Source organism: Durio zibethinus, chromosome 12 (assembly GCF_047325235.1).
Source record: "Durio zibethinus cultivar Kanyao isolate XHJ-2024 chromosome 12, ASM4732523v1, whole genome shotgun sequence".
Taxonomy (NCBI): Eukaryota; Viridiplantae; Streptophyta; class Magnoliopsida; order Malvales; family Malvaceae; genus Durio; species Durio zibethinus.
Window position 1 is genome coordinate 6755279 of NC_143173.1, and position 14991 is coordinate 6770269.

The window sequence follows — 14991 nt, forward strand, 5'->3', positions numbered from 1 at the left end:
CGACTGTATTATCCACTAAAGTATCAAAGTGAGGTAGAGGAAATTTGTCTTTAAGGCTAGCTTTGTTCAGATTTTTGTAGTCTACACATATCTATACATTTTCATCCTTTTTGGGGATAGGTACTATATTAGCCACCCATTGTAAGAAGCCTGCATCAAATTTTTTTAACTTCTTTTTTTATTTTTGATAGCATCTTCAGTTTTATTCTTCTTAGCTTTTACTGTATCGATTTCCATTTTGGCTTTAATGGTCGCCTATGTTCCACTATTTCAGTGCTGAATCCAGGCATATCTTGATAGGACTGGGCAAATATATCCACAAACTCCCAAAGTAAATCTTTTAACTACTATCGATCAACAATTGAGAGTGAAATACTAATCCTGACTTATTTCTTATTTTTGGCGTCACCTAGATTGATCAATTCAATAACTTTTTTATGAGGCTCAATGGATTTATCTTCCTGTTCAATTAGCCTCATTAAATCCAGAGATAAAGTGTATTCCTCATAATCTTCTTCAGTATCAAGTTCATCAGTATTAATTGAATTTTTAAAGTTAAACCTTAGATCATTGTCATGATTACCTTTACATTCATTTGGGGACCTAAAAGTTAATAGAATAGAAAATATTGGCAAGAAACTCTAATGGGGTAATGAATGAAATGGAAGAAATGAACAAAATACATGCTCCTATTTTTATTCAAAAACTAAAAAATAAAATGCTCAAACATAAGAGTTCATCCCAATGCTTTTAGGCATAAGCAATTAGGAGATGTGATTTGGATTGAAAACAATAGGCATTTGGATGACCCTTCAATTCTGTAATTCATATCTCGACGGGTAGGGGTAAACTAAAGTTTTTTCATTTTGACTTTCATTATCCATCATATGAATAGATAGTTTGGTGAAAGCTTCCTCTCATTTTGGTTCTTCTTTTATATTCTCTTCAACTCTCAAGTACATGTCTCTTCCAAAAATGAAAGTCTCATTTAAATGAAAAACAACCATCAGTCCATTTTTTACCCTCATGCTATGGCTTGGTACTTCCTTCATCTCATAACCCAGTCTAATTCTACCACTATTATCTTTAAATTTTGAGAACTCTTTTATCCCTTGAAGATTCTTGCCCAAACTGAACCCAATACTCCAACCTTTATTAACTATCTGATTGATCACAATTTGATAAAATTAAGTCATTCACCCACTTCATTAATAGGTTTAAAAGATTGGTAAGAGTACTCTAATGATTCTTCTGCCATTTTCACATATAGGACATTTATAGGCTGGGTCACCAATAAGTCTTCTTCCCTAGCCACAATCACCAATTATCTTTTCAAATTAAATTTGATCTTTTAATACAGTGAAAAAGGGATGGCACCTACTTTATGGATCCATGGCCTTCCTAATAAGCAATTGTATGATAAAGAGATATCCATGACTTAAAATTTTATATTAAAGACACATGGACCAATCTACATAGATAGCTCAACATCTCTTAAGGCTTCTCGTCTAGTCTCATCAAATGCTTGAACCACCATTTGATTGTTTTAGACATAGGACATATCAAAGGGTAGCTTGGCTAAAGTGGATATAGGCATGACATTAATAGCTGATCTATTATCAATAAGGACTTTAGCTACTACATGGCCTTCACATTTAACGGTGATGTGCAATGCCTTGGTGCTCATTCTACCTTCAAGCAAAATCTCATCATCACTAAAAGAGATATGATGTGGCATAATTAGATTCTCTGCCAAGTAATTCACATACTCTACGGATACATTATAGGCCACATAAGCCTGATTAGTACCTTTAACAGCGTATTACGATATGGTTCAGAATTCAAGAAAAATGATAGTAAAGAAATTATGGCTGGCATCCTATTCAATTGCTCCACTACAGAATATTTACTATGCTTGACTAGCTTCAAGAACTCATAAGCCTCTTTTTTAGGCATAGACTTTGAAATATCTTTCCCTGAAATCTCTGGCTCAGTCCGCTTCTTTTTTTCTTTTTTTATTTTTTTTAAAGTCTCTGAAGTATAAAATCTTTCACTTCTAGTTATACCTTATACTCCTGTTATGTTAGTAGATTCAAATTTTGGCATACCCTTTTGTTACCACTGACTTATCGTTTCATAGTCATACCTTTACGGTATTGCCCTATCATATTTGTAAGGGAATGGGCGTGAGACTTTGAAAGCTACTGGTTTAGGGATAACCCTATTCCCAACTGATTGTGTCTTTTTCTTATAACGTATGACGATAGGTTTCAACACCCATCTATCTGTCATAGCCACATCAATGTCTTCTAAAGCTCTTGACTCTTCATATAACTCTATTTGGTAAGAGTCCACCAACTTTTGAACTTTACCATGAAATTGCTTGTAGACATCAATTGAGTGTCCAGATGCCTCGTTATGATGCTTACATCTTTGATTTGGGATACATCTTCCCGCATAAGTTTATAGAGCTACTGGTTGTATCATCCCAATGTTACATATAGCTTTATATAGCTAGTTAAATGGCATCTTAAGCTTCTCTACTCTTTTTTCACACATTTTTCACCTACATCCAAAACATTGACTGTATGACTGGGCAGGAGATTCCTACTGACATTGGGTGCTAAATTTTCACTAGTGTCAAAGCTTATTAATCCTTCTTTGATCAAACTTTGTATCCTATGCTTAAAGGGAACACATTTTCAGTATAGTGTCCTGCTACTCCAAAATGGTAGTCATAATGAACATTAGAATCATACCATTTAGAATAAAGACGTTCAAGCTATTTAATAGGTATAAGAGCAATTAAATGGCTCTTGTAAAGTTTTTGGTATAGCTCCATGTAGCTTATAGGTATAGGATCAAAGGTGGATCTTTCCCTGGTTTGTGGTTCTTTAGTATTACTTATAGTGTTGATTGGGTAAGCAGAAGATCTTGGTAAAGATGGATAAGATGGTTAGGTGGTTGATTGGTAAGGAGATGTAAAAGTTTGGTTCATTGTGTGGTGGTATGCAGCATAGGTAAACTGAGAGTAGTTTCTAAATTACTATCCTTGAAGACTCACAGCTTAAGTTTCACTCACATTCTTCCTAGCTGTTTTTTTGAAAAACTTATCTTCTTCAAGCTTACCATTTTTTATGACATTTTCAATGATCTCTCTTAAAATCACTATATCAATAAAATTTTTAATCAAGTTTTCAATCATTCTTTCATAGTATGATGACTTTAAAGTGCTCACAAATAGCATGGTAATTTTTTTTCTTTGTTAAGAGAGGTTATACCTGAACAGCTACATCCTGCCACCTTTGGGCATATTGCTTAAAGGATTTAGATACTTTTTTTTCTATTGCTTGTAGGGAAAAATGATCGAAAGCCATGTCAATGATATGGCGATACTGATTAATAAAAGATTAGGTCAAATTTTTCTATGTCTTTGTACAGGTCCCACCTCGTTACAGATCCAGTTAAACTGTCTTGAAACACATACATAAACAGCTTCTCATTACTAACATGTGCTACCATTTTATGATAGTAGATGATGATATGTGTGATAGAATACTTAGTACCATTATACTTTTCAAACTTTGGTACTTTAAACTTGGGTGGCATCATCACATATGGTACTAGACAAAGTCCCATTACATCCATGGATCCGTAGAAGTCAATTTCTTCCACAGCCTGTAATATTTCTTCAATTTTTGTTCATTACTTGATCATTCTTAGAATTCTCCAAGGGCATAGCTATCTGTAACTTTTTTTCTCCTTTGCATCATCTAAAGTAAAGAGCTGAATGGGTTCAGCTCTCTTTTTAACAAAAATAAGATTATCATAACTCTAGATGTTTTCATGATCGGGTGTATAAGTCATTAACGAGTAATTGTATTTTGAAAAAACTACTTGTTGAGGTTGAAATATTGGTGCAGTTTGAGTTTGTTGTGGACCAAAGCCTAAAGGATATGCTGATTCAGTAACTTCTTATGAAGTATCTTCTTCCATCGATTTTCCTCTATTTGCTTTTTCTAAGGCTTCCAAAATCTTGTTCAACTTTTCCTCTAGTGCCTCTTGAGCTTTTTTTATCCTTTCAAGGTGACTTATATTGTCCTGTTCCATCTTTCTAACTCGAGATCAGGTATTATATGGATGTGTAGCTATTCTTGCACCTTTGTACAACAGTTGGAGATTCAATGATGATGTTATGATAATGAATGAATGAGTGTGATGCAAATGCATGAAAAATAAAAGAAAATAAAGAGAAAAAAAAAATATTTTCCCCTTAAAAGGAATTCAACGAAAGTAAACTTTTATTTATTCTACAATAGTCTATTTCACATCAAATCTAATATTTTCTCTCTATAGAAACACCTAACTTGCTCATACTGATCTTTAGCCTCTTCAATAAAGTTTAGGAACCTCTGTCCATGCTCTCCTGCAAGTGTAACTGAAGCTCTCAGTACCTCAACCTTTTTTACCATCTCACCTATTTTGATCACAGCCTTGCCTATCTGACCTGTGAGATGCTCTATGTATCTTTGTCTTTCCAACCCTTCTCTTTTGCCATACCACACTTGATAGGATAACTCTCTGTGCCTTTTCGTAAGGGTTTTAACAAATTTTTTTGTTCATTCAACTTCAATGTTAGAGTCAAAATGTAATCTGTAAACATTTGATTCTCCTACTCAACCTCCACAAAGTCATCTTATATTTGGGCACGTTCTTTTTTTAACTCTTCATTCTTACGAGCCAGATCTGTGTTGTTTATTTCTTTGGCTTGCACCTATATGCGTAACCTCTTATGTTTTTATCACATCTCTTTTAGTTCCTTAAGGATATCATCTCATTCTCTAACAATTTTCTAGGCCTTGTTGTATTTCTTGGAGATCCTATGGACTTAAATTTCTAATTTTTTTACTTTATTTTCCACTGGTCTTTTTCTTCTTGCAGCTTAAAAATTTTTTGCTTCAGTTTCTCTTTTTCCATTTCATGCTCTAACTCTAAAAATTTATCATCTGACTCTTGGCCCACTAGCAGATAATGATCTTGAGGCATAAATCTAATATCCTGACCCCTCTTATTTCTCCAAATCAGATACCTCTAAGTGACTCTATTAGTGAATGGCCCTGGGCTGACTCTTTTAGGCTTTTTTAGGCCTTAACCATGCTATCAATCTTCTGAAAAGTTTCAGGCTCCCCATATGAACAATCAAACTGGTCGAGCTTGCAGGTCATAAAAGTAAACTGCTCGAATCCATGCTGTCTCCTTACCATCAAATGTGCATAACTTGTTGACCTTCATAGACCTAAAAATGAAACCCTTATCTCATCTTCACATTGATACAACATAGGTTTCCTGTTTAACCATAGAGCTAACCATTTTACCTACTAGCTATGAACCCTTACAACAAACACTTCTACTCCTTTTAAGTCTTTGCTTCTGGCCAAATGCTCTGACAGAACTCCCTAATTAGACTCGGAGTGTAGAAATAGAGTTTAGTAAAAGCATTTTTCTTGCATTCAAAATGGCTTTTCATCCATAAATATAATAAGAGTATGTAGCCCATGAAATGTGCTTTGTCATTCAACTTACAAAAATTCAGAGATCTGAGGGTTTCTGCTAAGATAGTTGGTGAAAGATTACACCCATTTTCAATCTACTCAAATAAATCCACCACTTCTATCTCAATGTGGCCTAAGACTTTGGGGAAAATGACTAACCCATATATGGCTAGAGCAAATGCATTCATTCTTTGATCATTATCTAGATGCTTGATAATGAAATCTCAGAGAATTTCTCATGGATACCCTTGTAATCTTTTTTCTCTCTGATGTATGAATCTGTGACCTCCTTTCCCACTTCCAGAATATGACCCAACTTCCTGCAACTTCCTGATTTATGTTTCTTCATGTATATTCTATCTAGATATAGTAAATGCATACCCACTAAAGTTGAGTACTCCTCTATTGTTGGTACTATATCAACCTTATAAAAAATGAAACATCGATAGAAAGGATTCCAAAACTATACCCTTGCCTTGATAAGTGAGTGGCTGACCTCCACTAACAAAAGATACGCAATATGCCCAAACTTCTCACAAAAAGCCTTCTGCCTTGAAGAAGTCATATTATTCCATATATCTAATAGGTTTTTCAGATCATTATGTTTGAAGAGTAGGTGAACGTCTCTTGATAGTGTAAAGACATAACTCGGTGGTAAGCAATCTCTTTCTTCTCGGTGCTTTTTTTTTTATTCTAACTTTACCTCTATAGGTGAGTTACATTTGAAAAGCATAGATGAGGCGAAAACCTGATAATCCATGAGAGCTTTTGTTGAAACAACTTTTGGGGCAAGAACACTATGCCATCTATAAACATGTTTATGAATGGGCACAAAATGAAAAGAAATTAGTTAGTCATTTCAATAAAACAAGTAAAAAACACTATATAGCAAGTTAAGATAACAACATGACCTAGGATTTTAGGTTAACTATAAAGGGTGGGAGAACAGGGCTCTATCTATAGTTAGGCTTCTAAAGTTAATTATATGAGGTTGAGGTTATTTCTAAGAGGTTCCCAAATTGTTCCTTAAATCATGGTCCATTACAGACTAGTAAGGCACCCTAATTTTCACCCATCATAAACTTCAAGCGGAAAGGGTTCATTCTAAGTATGAGTGTTTCACAGGCTCATGCATAGACATGAAATCTCACGAGGCCATAGATACTTCACTCCTTCCTAAAGGTAAAGCTCGGGAAGAGGGCTTATGTTATGCACATACAGATGAATGATAAATATATATACAATAAGTAGGCAATTAAGCAAATATAAGCATTAAAAAGAAAAGCAACTGAATAATAAAGCAAGTATACACAATGTAAAGAAAAATAAATAATAAAGCAAATATAAGCAATGAAATGAGATAATTCTAAATTTATTAAGCGAGGCTTGGATGATAGGAAATCATTTACTAGTTTGACTCTCATGATCTCTAGTGGAGTCACTAAACTGTCATAACGTATAGATCCGTAGACCTACTGCTAGACATGGATGAAAGGAGTCACCACTAATCTTTTTTGTCTAGGTGTGATTGGCCACCTAATTGAATTTGATCTGTAAAATAGATGTTAGGTTCGAGAGTTGGTTATGCATGAGCAAGGTTATAGCACCCTCACAATACCTATTCAAAAGATGATACTAGTTTGATTTCAAATTATCCAAGCCTTGATCATTTTGGTGATTTACCAAATAATTTAATATTGAAAATTAACCCTAAAATTGTCTCAATAATTTGGTAGCAATTTAGGATAATTCTCTCACCTCAAAAGTATTCGTGAAGATTAGTGTCCCACTTTGAAGAGGCTTCGTCATCGAATTTATTGATTTATTTTATTGTAAAAAAATTAATAACGTCTCTTAATAATTTGGTAAGACTTACTTTGAAGCAATCCCCTAATAATTTAGAGGATAAAAATTATTTTTGTTCACTTGAAAAGACCCTCTTTTTTTTATATTGAAAATTTTTTTTTATTATTTTGAAAACTTTATTTACAAAGATTTTTATTATTTGAAAAGATTTTTTTTTTATAATTTTTTTTCTTTCTTTTAGAAACAAAATGGCAGTAATAACCCTTCTTCTTTTTTTATTAAAGCCAAAAAATAATATAAAAAATAATAATAAAATGGGTTACAAATAAAATAAAAAAATTAAAAAAATGGAAAAAAGGAAAACTTACAATTGAGTCAAGTCAAGACCAATGTCAATGCGTGGATCCTTGATGGGTCAAGGCTTTCCAAAATGGCGTCATTCTGGGTCGATATAAATGGCACTTTTCAGCATTTTTCTTTAGATGCCTTCTACTCTCTCTGTCTACCCTAGCTTTTTTCTGCCTTCTCTCTAAAACTCCTAAGAAATCCACTAAAAACCTCAGTCGAAAACCAAGAATTCTACTAGGTTCTAGAAAAGTAGCCAAAAAATTCAATCGAAAACTGAAAATCCCATCGATTTCTGAAAAATTGGCCAGAACTTGATCGAAAAATTCAACCGATCATCGAAAACTTCATAAAAAAACTCATGCTCTTCAAAAAACCCAAAAAAACCCATATTTCTTTGAACCTTCCCTAGATTTCTCCCCTAGATTACTCCCAAAACCTCCCAGAATCCTAATTCCAACTCCAACAACCTAAAATCAAGCCTAAAACTCTAAATTGAACTTGAAATCCCAAAATTTCCAGAATATCCTTACTGTCTAAAATTTTCCAAGCTTTTCTTTAAAAAAAATTTATGTGTCTTCCCTCTGTAAAATTAGTCCAATTTATAGGTAGTCTTAGGAACGATTTTAGGAAATGGACAAAATCAATCCCAAGCTTGAATCCTAGGATTGCATTCTATCTAGTGTGATTTTTGGGTCCAAAATTTCAGCAATTCTATTTACAATTAAAACTTTAACTAAGGATCCTGATTCTAATTCTCTCTACGATCGTCCACGTGCAAATTAGATCAAAAAGGAAAGCAAAAAAGAAAAAAACAAGAACACAAAAACAAAAAATCAAAAAATCAAAAATTAAATTTAAAATTAAAATAATAATAATAATAATATAATGTAATAATAACAACTTAATAAAAATATCTAATTGGACCTGAGCAAGGATGGGCGTAATTGGGCCCGGATGCCAATGGACCCAATCAAGCCCGAAAATGGGCCTAATTGAGCCCGGACACAAATAGGTGTCTACAATTAGTGAATAAATATCTGTGTCAATTCTGATTTCAATAATTTCATGCTGCATACACAAAATGATGTCTTTTATTTTGCTCAAAATTGATTTTTTTCAATAATTCTATTTTCCTTCTCCAAAAATGTTTATTGTTTGAAAGGAAACATTTTTTTCTTGAATCATTGTTTGTCTAAAAATTCTCACTGTTTATTAATTTGCATTTTGCACAAAAATGATTCTTTTATTCTTTTTTTTCTTAAATGACTAACTATACACTCAAAAATTTTCAAAATGACAACAAAATTACCCAACATAATTAAATTCCATGATCGAATATAATGAAATATCCTAAACATGTGATTATTTAGTCTCTTAAAAATTGGCATTTACTATTAGAAATGAAAGAGGTGACAATTTTTTTTTAATAGATTGAACGATTTAGCACATCTAAGTCTTGATTCATTCAAAAAGGCTTCGCAACTTGAGGTAAGAAAAAAAATGTATACCTTTCCATCTAAGCTCACAAAAGAAAAATAAATTTTGTAAAAAATATTAATTCCTTGAAAACTAAACATATTTGACACTTTTTTTAATGCCCAAACATGGCATTTTGATAAATGTCAAGGTTAACTATGATAGATTCAAGATTTTAGAAGGTCATTTTAGAATGGTAAAAAGGCTTAAATTTTTAATATCAATCCCTTTAATGGATTTCAAACTTTTAAGGTATTCTAGGATTTTTCAAGGGTCTAAGCTGCTTCTTATTGACCTTTATTATTTTTCTTAACATTAAGAATGGTTTCAAAGTCTTCCAAGTTCACACTAGACAACCCTCTTTTAGGGTTTTCATCCTAGAGCCACATTTTTTTCTTTTATTGTATTTTTTAAAAACTTTTTATTGCTTCATCATGCACTCAATGTAAACACACCATTTTATATGGGGATTTTTCGAAAATCATTGCACTTCAAAAATTGATTTAATGTAGTTGGGCCTCAATGCAAAAAGTGAATTTTAGGCTCCATGATTAAAACATAGATTTTTTTATTTTTTATTTTTTATTTTTAATTTTAATTTTAATTTTAACTTTGGTTTTAATTCTAATTCTAATTTTTAATTTTATTAGTCAAAGTCAAGGTCAAATAAAAAAAGTCAAAAAACCTAAAAAAGAAAATGGAAAATGAGTGGATTTCTTTTTGGAAAATCTTGGATTCAATTTTGGTTTTCAATTCAATCTCAAATTTTGGAATTTAGTGATGGAATAGTTAAGGAAAACTTGGCCCCTAATTCACGCAAAAAAAGGAAATATCATAAAAAAATGAATCTCAAAAAGTTCTCCTAGATTCGGTAGAATTTAAGAATTTTCAAATTGAAAACAATTCAATCCCTAAAAAAAGACTTAATCAATGAATGTAGGAAGACACAAGAAACAATTAGCAATTACAACAACCAAACCATAAGAATTTTTTTTTACTTTTAGGTTTTTGGGTTCATGTTTAGTTTTCTGGTGTTTTTTGAAATTATTCTGGGATCTTTAATCTGTTTGCAATTTTTGGGACTTTGATCAATTTTTGGACTTTTGATTTGTTCTGTTTCACAAAATTTTCATTTGAATCTAGGTTTGGATGGTTGAATTTCTAGGTTTTGTTTTGAATTTTTGAAATTTGTTTGGATTTTAGGAAATTTTCTAAAAATTTTTGGGTTTTAGGTTGAATTTATCAGTGAAAATTTAAATTTTTCGGTGAGTTTTATAGCAATCAAAGAAAAAGATAGTGGTTGAATTCTGGGTTTATGAACTTTTCTAGAAAAACATGAATTTTTTTGTAGCTGATTGAATTTTTCAATGCCAAAATTTAGGTTTCGTGGCTATTTTCTGGGATTTGGTTGAATTTCTAGTTGGTTTTTAAATAATAGGCAAAGGATTTAAAATCTAAGGAAAGAAAAAAAAATTGAATTTTAAAGAAAAGAAGGATTTTTTGTTACTTTTATAGAAGCTTGGAATAGTGTCATTTTAGAGACTTGGAAAGTTATTTTCAAGAAATCCAATAAGGTTTTTTTTTTCAAATTAATGGTTTCCTTGTTCCTCGCCAAGGAAAGGTTATTACGATACGATTAAGTGAAAAATTGGTTCATAGAAATCAAATTTACACCACTTGGAACATTAAGGCTCTTTTATAGACCTCTTTTGAATGGTTCAGGTCATATAAGTATTTGGAAAGGGGAAAAATGAAAGGCTATAAGTTGACACCTAATAGAAATCACCAATTCTTTCAAGACCCATTTTACCTTTTATTATAAAAGAAATTTTTCATAAACATTTTCTTCACTTTTTGTTCTTATATCTTCTTTATGATTTTAAGAACTGGTTATGTAAGGCTTTATTTCAAACAATTGCAAACTAACTTTTCCCATTTTATTGGATTTTTTTTTAAAAAAAAAAAGAAAAAAGACTTAAAAACCATTCAAACAACACATTAAAAACAAAAAAAAAAAAAAACAGTATTTACAAATTCAATCTAATGAATCAATATGTTATCATTTACAAAGTTCAAAAATTAAAAGTCATCCTTTTAAAAAAAAAATAAAGCAACAATTCACCTTTAAGAGCTTCCAACATCAAATTATTTACAAAACTATGCCTTTTATGCCCATGATAATATTTTTTCTTTCTCACTTTGGACTTATTCATTTCAAGGTGCTCAATCTTCTCTCATATTAAACTTTTCAAAACTCTTATCAAACTCAAATGACAAGGAAGTAAATTGGAAGACAACTTGGGCTCCACCAAAATTTTCATGATCATGATCTTTCTTATAAGAACTATAGGATGTTTTTTTTTTCACCCATGGGGAGCATTTCTTATTCATCAAATGATGGGATGTCATAAGAGAATAGTTAAATAAATGTCTAATTGACATGATATTTCCATGATGAATTTGTGAATGTATGTGCACTAAAGATGATGCATACTTCTCTAAAATGCAATTCATATACCGTTCAAGTTTGATAAGAACCATACTATTTATCTATATATACACATGAAATAACAAGACATATTTTCACAAAATAAAGTGTATTTATAATTCGAGTATGTGGAAATTATATCATTTCCTAATATATACACATGAAATATAATGTCCCTATACATGAGTGATGGATGCATTTATATGAAATACAGTATATGTATAATAAAACCATGTGAATACAAATGCATGAAATGCAATGTCCTATTTCATGAAAGATGAGGTGTTTTGATGGAATGTAATGTTCGTATAATGCAAGTTTATGATCATATCATTTGTGAATGTATATGCATGAAACACAATGGCATATTACATGAGCAATGAGTTTTATGTATATGAATGATGAAACATATTTATATGAAAAGCACTAACATATTATATACATGATAAGATATGTTTACCTAAAATTCAATACATGCAGTATGCAAATTTAATAAAATTGACAATACCATTCAAATGTGCATATAATAAAAAGTATGTATAATTTTATTATTTTCAAATACAAAACATGATGAAAAAAAATGCAAAAAGGATCAAATGAAATGAAAAGGATCAAATAACATTCAAAATCAATTTCTTTTTTTTTTCCTAAAATTCAAGAAAACATTTCCTATGAAAAAAATAAGCACATAAAATGACCAAAATTCAAATATTTTTGTCACTTATTCTTTTATTTGGCTAACAAAAAAATTTAAAAAAAAAAAACCTCTTTTTAACCCAAAATCTTAAAACCATTTTTTTTTGGAAATGCAAACCTTGGATGACTGCTAGACAAATCAAACAGTATGTCAAAAAAACTTTTATTGGAAAATTTTTTTTTTCTGTTTTAATTTTTTTATATTATTATTACCCCTAAATACATATTATATCAGAGCGTTCCTCATGTGTCCTAATTCGAATAATTTCTACAAAAAAGTCGACATGCCTTTACCTAAGGATGGTCCCCTAAGGTATACTACATGTAAGGTTGGGAAATACTTTTAAAAGTTCTCGAATTATTCATCATAGCATCGTTTATTATAAACTAGTAAAACACTCTGATTCTTACCCATGATAGGCTACAAATAAAAATGATTTAATTAAAGTGGGAGTATTTCGTTAACCATTGCAAAAGTACTTACCTTATGATAGTGTAAGTACTTTACTCCTTCTTAAAAGGGTTAAAACCCGAGTATAGAGCTCATGCATGCAAATGAAAATGTAATTGTGTGTGCGAAAGAACATGTTAACGTCTTATAACATTACACCCTTATCCTAAATGCCCTAATAATTATCAAGAACAATATATATAATTAAAAATAAATAACATAATTAAAATATGCATACAATGTAAAATATGTCTTTTTTCTTTTTTAAAAAACAAAATTAAAGTCAAAGAAATCAAATTTACACATCAATTAAGACCATAAAATTAAAACTTAGGGTAACATATGATTAATCTTAGACTGACTCTCAAAAATTCTCCCAAATGGAGTCGCTAAACTATTATAATGTGCAAGTTTGAGAATCCAATCGCTTGGATGAATTTTAAAATCAAAATAGGGAATCATTATCAATCTTTTTTGGTTAGGTATGATTGGTCTCCTAAAAAGTTTATCTTTTAAAAAAATTTAAAGTTAATTAAAACTTATTCAAATGATAAGTTTTTGTTTTCAAAAAACAAAGTTGGGTTCGAGAATGTGATTATTTGTAGGGAAGGATTAACATCCCTTTAGCACATATTTTAAAAACAAAACTAATTGATCACATGTTATCTTTAGTATTGACGAAAAACTATCTTAAATTCAGTACTTACAATAATCCCCCTAACTTCATTTATTTTTGCAAAATTCCTTTCATACAGTTTATTTAGGAATAAAATAAAAATTTTTAGTCTCAAAAAAAATTTTTAAATTTCCCAATATCTAGTTAAAATTTTGAAAATATTTCTGCACTTGGGATTTTCATAATAATTGTCAAAATCTGGCATAATATTCTTTATAAAGAATAATTGTTGTTAAGAATCCCTCCAATACCAAGGTATGGTTCCAAAAAATATTTTACTTAAAAATATTAACTTTATTTCTTATAAGAAATAATTTTCTAAAATCACAATTTATTAACTTATATTTTTGGCCATAGTAAAATGCAAGATGAAAAATGAAGCAAATAAATGATACAAATGACCAATGATACTAATTTTACTAAGCCTAATCAATGCAAAATGATCGACCAAGAATAACTAATCTAAAATTAAATCAAATGAGCCCAACAAAATAAATCCGATTAAAATGCTCAAATAAGCACAAATTAAAATGTTCAAATCAAGAATAAAAATTAAACAAACTCAAATTGTTCCTAACGAAATTAATTATGATATAATAATTTAAACTAAAACAACAACAACTAATTAAGAACAAGGGAAAGATTTTCTCTATGTTTTTTTTTTTTTTTTGATGTTATAGACTTATAGTATGCCATACTCCATGATGTGAGAAACATGTTTTATATAAATTTAATTGAATGAAAAAACAAAATTTAACAAACAAAAAAGAAGATCAAAGTAAATTTGGGCTCATTTACAACAACATCTTCACTATATCCCATAAATAAATTTTTAACCTAGTTTAATTTGATATGAATTTTGTTTGTGAATTTTTAATTGATTTTAATTTAAATAAGTAACTAATACAAGCTATATATTTAGAGGTAAATAATTTTTTATTAATAAATAAAAAAATGCTAAAAATTTAAAGGTAAATTTGTTATTTTAAAATCCATAAAGGTATTTATATCGATCACTTTTAACATTTTTGAAATTCACACTTATATATATATATATGATATAAAGAGAAATTATCAAATATACTGTTAGTGTAATTTTTTTTACTTTACAAACGGGATTAATAGGATAACACATGTCTTAGGTATTTTTAAAAGAATAAAAAAAAAAACTAAAGTGAAACATGTTAACCCCATTTGTAAAGTTAAAAAAACTCCATTAATAGTGTATCAAATAATTTCTCTTATATAAATCCTATATTTTAAAAAAGATTAGCTTTTAGGGATAGACTAGCAAAAAAGATTGATTGGAAACTTGATGAAAATGTAAAAGTAATATGGGAAAAATTTTCTACTAGAATTCTAAATGTTACTAAATAGACGCTTGGCAAATCTATGGGTCATGCACCATTAGGAAAAGAATCTTGGTGGTGAAATAAGGATGTGAAAATGACAATTAAAGCTAAGCAAAAGTATTATAAGAATTTAAGGAGTAATAGGG